This window comes from Nyctereutes procyonoides, unplaced genomic scaffold, assembly GCF_905146905.1.
Source record: "Nyctereutes procyonoides isolate TBG_1078 unplaced genomic scaffold, NYPRO_anot_genome, whole genome shotgun sequence".
NCBI classification, from domain to species: Eukaryota; Metazoa; Chordata; class Mammalia; order Carnivora; family Canidae; genus Nyctereutes; species Nyctereutes procyonoides.
This window is the reverse complement of record NW_026575047.1, coordinates 13,912,486-13,923,305: the sequence shown is the minus strand read 5'-3', so window position 1 is coordinate 13,923,305 and position 10,820 is coordinate 13,912,486. Positions and strand designations below refer to the sequence as shown.

The 10,820-nt window shown below is 35.1% G+C and overlaps 1 pseudogene; it reads right to left on the bottom strand.

The window, feature by feature from the left end:
- Positions 1–4,973: 4,973 nt before the first annotated feature.
- Positions 4,974–5,578, bottom strand: LOC129510581 (nascent polypeptide-associated complex subunit alpha-like; annotated as a pseudogene).
- Positions 5,579–10,820: the final 5,242 nt, after the last annotated feature.

Sequence of the window (10,820 nt, the reverse complement as noted above, 5' to 3'; positions counted from 1 at the left end):
AGTTGCTCTGGTCCTTCTTTCAAAAAAAAAAAAAAAAAAGTTTACCATTTTGTTTTGCCAAAACCAAAAGTTAACTATGTTAAATTTCCGAAATTCCTCATTATCTTTTAATATTTCATGTCTTTTTATAATGAAAACACACATCCCTTCTCCACTAGAAAATTTCCACTAGAAAATGTATTAAAAATAAATATTTTACAGGATAAAATGCTGTTTCTTCTGCAATTTAGACTTCAGACACTCACTTACCTTTTCCCATTGACTAACTTCCTTACTGTCTGAATGCCAATATTGTGTATGTGTTATAAACATGGATTCTGGTTTTAATCTGCCTAGATTAGGTTCTTGCTTCTGCTTCTAGACCTGCTGGGTAAATTTGGGCAAGTTAGTTTATTTTTGTATCTCAGTTTCACTGCTTTAATCAGCAAAATAAGTCAGAACGTGGTGGAAATTACCATTTATATCGTGGCATTAATTTTTGCAATTCCCATGCCATTGTAGACAACAGACATCATAGAATTCTTCCAAAAAAGCTGATTGTTCCAGGTCAATACATTTTGAATGCCTGGAGAAGGCAATATCCTTTGGTCCTTTCTGGGAGTGATTATTATCAGGTGGCTGATTAAGTTGCTGAAAATAGATTAATTCCAACATCTTCAGTCCTTGAACCTTGAAACTCCTTTCCTTATGGTATATAAGAAAAATTCCAACAGCTTGACTTTGTTGATGACAGGTCACCATTAAGTCCAGGCCTCAATTAGTTAACCTAATAAACCATAAATATTACTTCAGCAGATCAAACCAAGACATGAGACTCCAAAACCTGGAAGAGTGAGTGCATGCATGCTAGTAAGTTTTTTCAAACTGAGCCTCATATTTTATTACCTTTTGTCTAACTCCCACTCAAATGCTTTTCAGGATCTTGCTAATACAAGTTGCAACATTCTTTATGGTTTTGTTTTTGTTGTTGTTCTTTAATGTAAAATCATTGTCTTCTCGTACATTTTGGTGTTAATGACAGGTGATGGGGTGTTTATAAGGCAGTTGTTTCTGTATCTTAAGTTTCTTATGTTGGGGTGGAATGTTTTCCTGAAAAGTAGGTATGGTGTTGCTTTCACAGGTAAAGGTAGTTCAGGATTTTGGAGATTAGCATTTTTCAGACATACCTACATTTGCTTAAAGACTCCGTCCCATGTCTCAGAGCCCCACTAAATCTTCACAAATGCCATTCCCATGGCACAGGGGTTCACAAACATTTTCTTTAAAGGGCAAGGTAAGACATGCTATACTGAGCCTTGTGGCCCACTCAGACTATGTTTTTTGTTTTGTTTCGTTTTTAAAGATTTTATTTATTTATTCATGAGAGACACACACAGAGAGAGAGAGAGAGAGAGGCAGAGACACAGGCAGAGGGAGAGCAGGCTTGTGCAGGGACCCTGATGTGGGGCTCAATCCCGGGACTCCAGGATCACTCCCTGGGCAGAAGGCAAGCACTAAACCACTGAGCCACCGAGGGACCCCCAGACTATGTTGAAACAACTCAATTCTGTCAACTGCCACTGGTATCATGTAAACCAATCTTGTGACTGCTCTAACAATATTTATAAAAAGAAGTGGTAGCTTGACAGCCACAGTTTGCCAACCCCTACCTTAGCATAAGAGATTTGCTGGAATTTAGCCTTGGAAGGAAACTGCAACTTTACCAATCTTAGAATTAGATTGTACTAGCTTAGTTCTTAGCTATATCTGCCTAGTGATTATAAGCGAATAGAAACCCCCTCAAAGCTGTGGAAGTCTTCTGACATGCAATTTGTAACTTCATAACTTTTCAGTTTTCTTTTCTTTTTTTTCTTACATATGCTCTCTGGGAAATTCAGAAGAAGCTAAGTGCCTACTAAAGTTTGTATGTATCCTTGTTGTTATGGCATCTGTCACAGCCATTTAAATTCTTAGCACCTTATCCTCCTCCTAGATTTCATTCTATATCATACCAGGAATGATTTGAATAATTATGATGAAACTGCATACTATGGATTACATGTGTCACATTTCCCCAGACATGAGATGATCCCAGTACTGCTTGAATATATGAGGAAATGAAATCAGACTCTGATTTTTATAGTTTGTTGCGTGGGTCCACTTCTGACACTAATTACTGAATCAGTGAGGGTCACTGCTGATAACAAATGACATAATCAAATTAGGATAATTTAAGATTATTTCAATAAAGAGCTATTCACAAAGGCACAAGGCAATGTACAAGGAAAACACAGCGTGCACTTTGGCAAATGCCTTATCTAAGATGCATTCATTTGTATTCAGTTGAATTTCAGAAGTCAGTTTGGTTTGTCCTGATATATTTGAAATTTTGGAGCTACATTATGATACCTTCCTACACAATAGTTCCAGACTATTTAATATGATACTAAGAAGTTGTCAAATTAGAAGCATTAATATCAATCTTTCATGGAATTTACCTCTTAAATCATATGTAAGGTTGGAATAAATTCTGATAAAATTTGGACTTTCCTAAAAAAAAAAAAAACTGGTCAAAACTACATTATAATCAATGATTTTTTTGGGGGAGGGAAAACATATCAATTTAAACAACTAATGATTTTTTTAGGAATTAAGGGAAATCTAAATTATGGACAAATTTTGGAAAATACATAAAAATATTCTCAGTTACATATAATAACTTTAACTAGTTACAGTTGTTCTAGTTAAAATCTTAAGAGTTGGAAAACTTGCTTAAAACCCTACACATATTAAATGGAAGATACTGAGTACAGATGGTCCAAACCACAGGTCCCCAGACCCAAGGTCCACAGCCCTCAATCCACCTCAGGGTCTTAGGGAAACTTCAATAACCAATTAAATGACTATTGTTGTTAACATGCACTCCAGCTCTTGCTTATGTAAAAGAAGGTTATAAAGTACTATAAAAGCGGCTTATTCTCTAATATTATGAGACCATTCTCCTTGAAATATTTTATTTTGGCATTTGAATACACATTATTTTCCCACCTACTATATTGAACTTTAAGTTAACCTTAAAAGTGGCATATTGCCATTTACTTTTTACCAAATCTTAATTGCTGAAATCTAAGAAAGATTCGGTGTATATAATATCCCTCATATTTAGAATTACTTTATGTGTATTGAATCAGGTATGTTCAAGCTATTTCTTTGGGCCTGGCCACCAATAGGAATATCTAAAGGCTATTTTTCTATTTCCTTATGATAATCATTTTGTATCAGTGATTCCTAACTCTAATTTCATGTAGTCAAAATGGCAAAAAAGTAAAATGTCTAGAAAAGAAGTTATTGTACATTGGGCATCTCAGATACTAGTATGACAAGTAAGAATGGAAAGAAGTGTTAACCACTAACGGGAACAGCTTTAGATTTAGGGAACTTCATACCTCCAATTATTAAAAAAAAAAAGAAAGAAAGAAATACATTTCCAAAAGGATGTGTAAGTACAGGGGATTTTATCAGAATTTAGGTGATTTGTTGTTCATGTATCAATATTTGAACATTACATGAATATTACACACAAAATTTAATGTTCAAAACATAATCATTAACGATCTTCTTAAAACTGAGTGGCATGTAGAATTGTATTTTTTATGGTAATATATTTTCCGTTATAAGGGAACTTAACTATTTTTCTTTGCTCATGGTAATCTTTTCTCCCTTTCTCACATATCTGCTTGGTTCATACTTCATTTTGCTACCATATAAATGCAACAAATTTGGAGCAGGTCACATTCCTGTTCCCTATGACTAAAGTTACATTCACCCAGCTTCCATTTCTCTTTTAGAAGCACCAGGCCTTTTGCTATAGATCTATCGCTATATAGCTAACCCAATGAGTCTCATTCTTAGGGTCAGCACACATCCTGCATTTTATGGATGACCATCAGTGGCAGCATAATAGCTTTTGCTCCAGGAAGATATACTATGCAATCACACATAATCAAGTATTTCTTTTCAGCAAGGCTTGAGAAACTAAATAAAGCAATCATGTAAAATGTCCAATGGCTATAAACACTCTTTGACAAGAGGTTTTTATGTTTTCCATACATTTTAATTTAGAAAAAAAAGCATTAGAAGATTTTAATTTTATATCACAATTATTGTACCAAAACACAAAAGAGATTGGCTCTGATTTCAATTAGAAAAAAAAATGATATTATGGTTAAAAAGCTTTTTTTTTTTCTTTTACAGGCCATCTTATAAAAACTGACAAGACTTGAAAGATAACATATGTAAAATAATACTTCCCAGAATTTGATTCTTGTCTTTTCTCAGATTCATGTAAGGGTGAAAAATTCCTTCTTCATTAGCTTTTCTGGTATCTCATATATTCTTGTGTTTATATAATTCCAGTAAGGGGGCAGCCCGGGTGGCTTAGCGGTTCAGCACTGCCTTCAGCCCAGGGCCTGATCCTGGAGACCTGGGATTGAGTCCCACATCGGGTTCCCTGCATGGAACCTGCTTCTCCCTCTGCCTGTGTCTCTGCCTCCTCTCTCCCTCTCTCTCTGTGTCTCTCATGAATAAATAAATAAAATCTTTAAAAAAATAATTCCAGTAAGGCCTTGATTTTGAGTTTAAATGTGTAAGAATATAAAATTTAGTGAAACAAGCAATGATAATATAAATTCATAAATGGGTACTTAAATATTTTTATAATGTATTAGAGTGAGAAGCAATGTTAAGAATAGGTGTAAGCAAAGTACTAACCTAGTAAATAAGACTGATAATATGAGAGAAATTTTCTTGGAGAGACTCCATTTTACTTTGAGGAATGCATAGAATTTAGCTGCATGAAGAAGAAATAAGGCATCTTATTTTTTTTTCATTCAACAAGAAGCCATAACTTTATTAATGATAGAAACAGTACAAATTTCAAACCAAGCTGCAGTTATTCTTTTGAAACACTGAAAAAAGTCCTTGTTTTCACATGGTTACGTTGTTAATTCCATAACAGCGTTTACAATATCATTACTGTTGTTCTTCAGGGCTGGGACTGCCTTTGCTCTTGACACATTTGCTTGTGACATGATCAATTCTATGTCCTTAACCTCTACACTCGTTTCATCAACCTCTTCCTCTTCACTCCCCTCTTGTACAGTTGGAGTCTGTGTGTTTTCTTGAATGTTTGAGACAGCTTCACCTTGAACTTTGAATTTCTCAGCAGCTGCTAGATGTGCTATCTGAGATAAATCCTCGATCTTGGCTTCCCCAAAAACTATGCAGGTATCTGAAGCTGGGCTCTTATCTGGATAGTGACTCTTGTAACCCCTGTAACCTATTGAAGATCCAGTTTGGACATAGCCTTTCGTGCCTTCTTTTCACTCTGGCTCTGTTTTGCTTTACTGACTGGTTCTCCATCGATTTCAGCTGCTGCTGCCAGCTGGGCTTGTTGTATGGTTTCTTGTGTGGAATCCTGTTCCTTCAGGTCTGGTCCTGATTCATCACTGTCAGATTTTGTTCCAGACCCTGTCTCTGCCTGGTGCTGAGGGGACTCCTGTTCTGTAGAAGGGACGGTTTCTGTGGCTTCACCACACATTTTGTGTGGGGAACACAGAACCAAGATGGTAGCAGAAAGAGGGAATAAGGCATTCTAGACAGAGTCCCATGATGTCCAGGAAATGTGATATGTTCAGAAAGCAAATCATTCCATGTATCTTGGTTAGAAGTGGTACAGCAAAATCTCTAGTTGCCTACCAAATATTAATTTTCTTTCTCTATTCCTCTATTAATGCTTTCTGACTCTCTTAATCACAAGAATATCTAGCTTTTCCTTTAAATCTAGGTGGGGCCACATAATTAAGTTGTGGCCAAAGATGCAAGTGGAGATTAGTTTGATTCCATCTGGAAGAATCCTTAAGGAAGTAGCATAAACTTCTTTGCCCCCTTTTCAATTGTGGTAACTGGGATTCAGATATTTGGATTTCTGTGTGTGAGAAAGAAATAAACTGATATTTGCTTTTAAAAAATCTATTTTTGAATTTTTGTTACTAGTGGCTAAACATAATTTTAACAAGTATATACAAAGAGTAGAGAGAAACTTTAACCAAGAATCATACCATGAAGGTCTTTATACGTCAAAGATTTTTAACTGTGGCTTTTGAATATTGGGAAGTCCTTAGTACTTTCAAACAAGGGTATATTATAACGGATTTTAATTTTAGAAATATGATTCAATAATAATAGAATAGATTTGAATGTTATTGGACAGGAAATCCAGTTTAAAATCTAGTTGAGTAATCTAAATGTATCTAGGAAGACTCCAGAGCTTTAATTAAATCATAGTATCATTAGCCAACATGGGAAATAAAGGCAAAGGGCATGTTTTGAGAAACAGTAATGAGTTCAGCTTTGGGTATTGGGAAAGGGAGTATCTATAAGACATTCAAGAAAAGCTATATGGCTCTTATTGATTCAAGAAGAAAATTCTGATAACCAGTAGTCAACATCCTTTATATACAAACATATCAATAAAGTGACTAAAGATCTGACCCTATTTTCTCTCAAGTCAAGCTAAAACCTTCTCTACAAACCAAATAAGCATGGAAGCTGGTTTAAATACATACATACAAATATAAAACAAAATAAAGAACACAATGGACACCATTCTCTCTCATTAACACAGGTGCACTTAGAGTTTACATTCCCAGTGCCTCATGTCACAGAGAAGTATAAGAAAAAAAATCACCATGATGTGGACATGTGATATATTGAAGTATTTTTCCTGTTTTGCCTCTAATTCTGTCTTGTGTATAGACTGACCTGTAAGGAAACAAAGTGTCCCCCTATGATGTCATTCTCAAGCCTTTTATAGCCTTCAGAAACTGTGTGGAAGACTCTGAAAAGAATATTAATCTAGAATGAATCCTGTGATAGCATAAATTAATCCAATAGAGTTTTAAGCTAATGACTTAAGAGTACAATTTAATAATTTAGTAAATGACTCAATCCCTATTCCTATAGACCTTCTGAGTTATAAATTTCAATTCTATATTTCTCTGGCACACTAAAAGTAAAATACATATGCAATTCAATGTTCTTATTCTAAAAGATTTTGTAATAGACCAATTCACTTATCTTCCCCTTCTCTGCCATTTATTTCAATTGAATAAATACAATACATTTCTTCCCTGTTTTGATTGAATAAGTGAGACAGTAATTCCTGCATTGATGCCTTTATAATTCCTGCCTTGATTAATAGAACAAGTATTTGTAGAATAGACAAAAGTGAATAAATGCATTTATATCTAAATTAACAGAAATGTATTCTGGAATTTTAAAAAATGAGGATGAGGGAAAAAGTAGGATGGGGGCTGGTTAGTCATATAATAATTGTTTCTAAGGTATAAGTATCTTAGCTAATTATTTAAATTTGTATATGGAATTAGTTTTAAAATAGATATATTATGTAGGAATTTCTAAATTCATATACTTGTAACGCAAAATACCTTGAAGCCACAAAAATTATGATATGATAACATACTTAATGTCAGGAAAACATACTCATAATTACTAATATGCATAAAAGCAAACATATAACACATTTATCAGTATAATCAAATTTTATACAAAATATACATAATATTTAATGCATATCCACTTAAAACTTAAGTGTTTTCTGGGACGCCTGGGTGGCTCAGTGGTTGAGTGTTTGCCTTTAGCTCAGGGCATGATCCCGGGTCTGGGGATTGAGTCCCATGTTTGGCTCCCTGTGAGGAGCCTACTTCTCCCTCTGTCTATGTCTCTGCCTCTCCCTGTGTCTCCCATGAATAAATAAATAAAATCTTAAAAAAAAAAAAGAAAAAAGTGTTTTCTGGTATAACGTCAAAATTTGTACAATTTTGGTTATCTAATTTTATATATCTGTACTTTTTCCCATGAAGATATATCACTTTTATGATGATACAAACTAAAAAAAGAAACAAACAAAATAAAACCAGCGCAAAAAATTTTTTTTTTAAACATATACTGAGAGGGATGCCTGGGTGGTTCAGTGGTTGAGCATCTGCCTTCATCTCAGGGCCTGATCCTGGAATCTGTGATTGAGTCCCACACTGGGCTCCTTGCAGGGAGTCTGCTTCTCCCTTTGCCTGTTTCTGCCTTTCTCTCTGTGTCTCTCAATATATATATATATTTAAAAAGCATATACTGAGAAAATAAACAAAATTACTCAAAGCGTTGCTTCCATAAAATTTCAGAAGGAAATTTACTCATATATAATCTATTTAACAGCCAACATTAGCATAAAAATATACAACTTTTATTATTTTAGCACAAGCAATGGGAACATAATATAACATTTAAAAGAATGATTTGCAAATTCAACATAGTTCAGTTGATTTCTTACATATCCAGATGTATTCTCACATAGGCCATTTGAAAAATATAGTATATTCAATTTAGCATTCAAATTTTTCTATTACAATTCCCTTCTCTCCTCAAGCACACTATTTGTCACTATTATTCCTAAACTTGACATTACACTTTCTTAATCCTTTCCTTTCCATGAGATCCACTGCCTTATTGATTTGCCTTCTAAAACTCTGATCATCTGTCTTCACATTCCACATTTTTGTGCTCTTCTTCTTTTATTCATTCCTTAAATATAAATAACCTGTGTTTTTTATGAGTGAGAAATAATCAGGGAAGGAAATATCTATGATAGGGGAGAAGACAAAAGTCATCAAGGTAAGCAAGTATAATCGAACATAAATAAATTACTGTGTGCTGGCAAAACAACACAGTTTATCAGATTTGGATGGTAGTGAATACAACACTGTGGTGAAGAGAAAATCAGCAAAGAAAGTACGTAAAAACAAGGAATGGATTTCATTCTTTATCTAAAAAAAAAAAAAAAAAGAGGAAAACACAAACAAACAAACAAAAAAACAGTGAGGACAGCCAAGAACTCAGTGGGGATTATAACAAATGGAGTTAAACATTTCAGTTGCCTTGGCAACAGAACCATCACCTTATGCTAGTAATATCATGGTGATAAAAACACAGATAAATGATGTAAATAGCAAGTAGGACCTATATTAGGCTGGTTAGTTTTTCCTTGGAGAGTATTCATAGAGATATTTGGGAGTATTTTTCTGTTATAGGTCATGTAGGAAGAACATAATGAATACATTAAAGAAAGAGAGATACCTCACACCTTCCCAATCCCTCTCTCTCTCTACCCTCCTGCCAGATACACAGCTCACCTCTTTGTTCTAGATCAGTGCTAAGTAATAAATCATGTAGTTGTAAATTCCTATGTTGCTTTGGTTCATTTAATAGGCACTGATGCATGGCAAGAAAGCTTAGAATTCAGGGATCCCTGGGTGGCTCAGCAGATTATTGCCTGCCTTCAACCCAGGGCATGATCCTGAAGTCCCAGGATCGAGTCCTACGTGGGGCCCCTGCATGGAGCCTGCTTCTCCCTCTGCCTGTGTCGCTGCCTCTCTCTCTCTCTCTCTCTCTCCAATGAATAAAGTCTTAAAAAAAGAAAGAAAGAAAGAAAGAAAGAAAGAAAGAAAGAAAGAAAGAAAGAAGAAAGAAAAGAAACCTTAGAATTCAAGTATCCAAAATAGGAAAAAAAGTGGGTACTCTTCTCTTGGAACTCTGTGTTGTGTTCAGAGCAATGTAGGCAGCTGATACTTACATTGACCTCTCATTTCTCTCATCTTAAAGGGCTGTGCTTTCTGCAGAATGGTAGTGTAGATAGGGAGTGAATAATTTGGCCAAGCAGCAGGAAATAGGAGCAAATATCTGAGAGGTTGGGAGGTCTCTGGTAAAATGGAGATTCAGTTATTCTGAAAAATAGGTATCAAACATAACAGCTGAGAAGGAATTTCTGGAAAAGCTCACTGATTTCTAATATCTCAAGTCAATATGTATTTGATTAATAGCCACATTAAAAAAAAAATGGAGGAGGTGAGCTTTTAGTATCCCAAATGGTCTTTGGGGTAATTAATCCAAATAGTGAAACAGAGTTATTGTAAAGGGGAAAAAATAACCTTAGAAATACCTTTGGTGGGCAGCCTGGGTGGCTCATGGTTTAGCGCTGCCTTCGGCCCAGGGCCTGATCCTGGAGACCCGGGATCGAGTCCCACGTTGGGCTCCCTGCATGGAACCTGCTTCTCCCTCTGCCTGTATCTCTGCCTCTCTCTCTTTCTGTGTCTCTCATGAATAAATAAATAAAATCTTAAAAAAAGAAAAAGAAAAAGAAATATCTATGGTTCAGTAGAGAAAGAGCCTTATAAAAAGTCTGGCATTAACAATGGCTGGAAGGAAAGGTAGAAACCAAAGATCCAGAATTAAGGAGATACCTCTCCAGAATTCCGCCAATATGAAGACTGAGGTGGTGGGATGTGAAAACAGATATACCAGGAAGACAAAGCTCACCTTCACTAGGAAAGTAATATACAAACCTGAATGCTAGAATCTTTGGCAGGGTGTTGGAATCCCAGTTCCCAGGTTTGTAGCCAACTCTCCTTGACTGAGGATGATATAAAACAGTGACTAGGGAAATGGACCAACATTCTTTTTTTAAGGGACTGCCTTTGTGAAGAAGACAAATCTATGAAAGTTGCTGTCAATAAATGAACTCTACAAGAGAAAAATAGATAAATGCCAAAGATGAAGATATGGAAACAATAGCAGAGTTAAAAAAAAAAATCTAGTTTCTGTTAACCTTCTCTGAGAAAGCTAAATAACAGAGTAATTCCAAGCTATTGTATTACTGCAATAATTCTTTTTTTTTTTTTTTTTTTTTTTTTTTAGATCCCAGGTCTCCA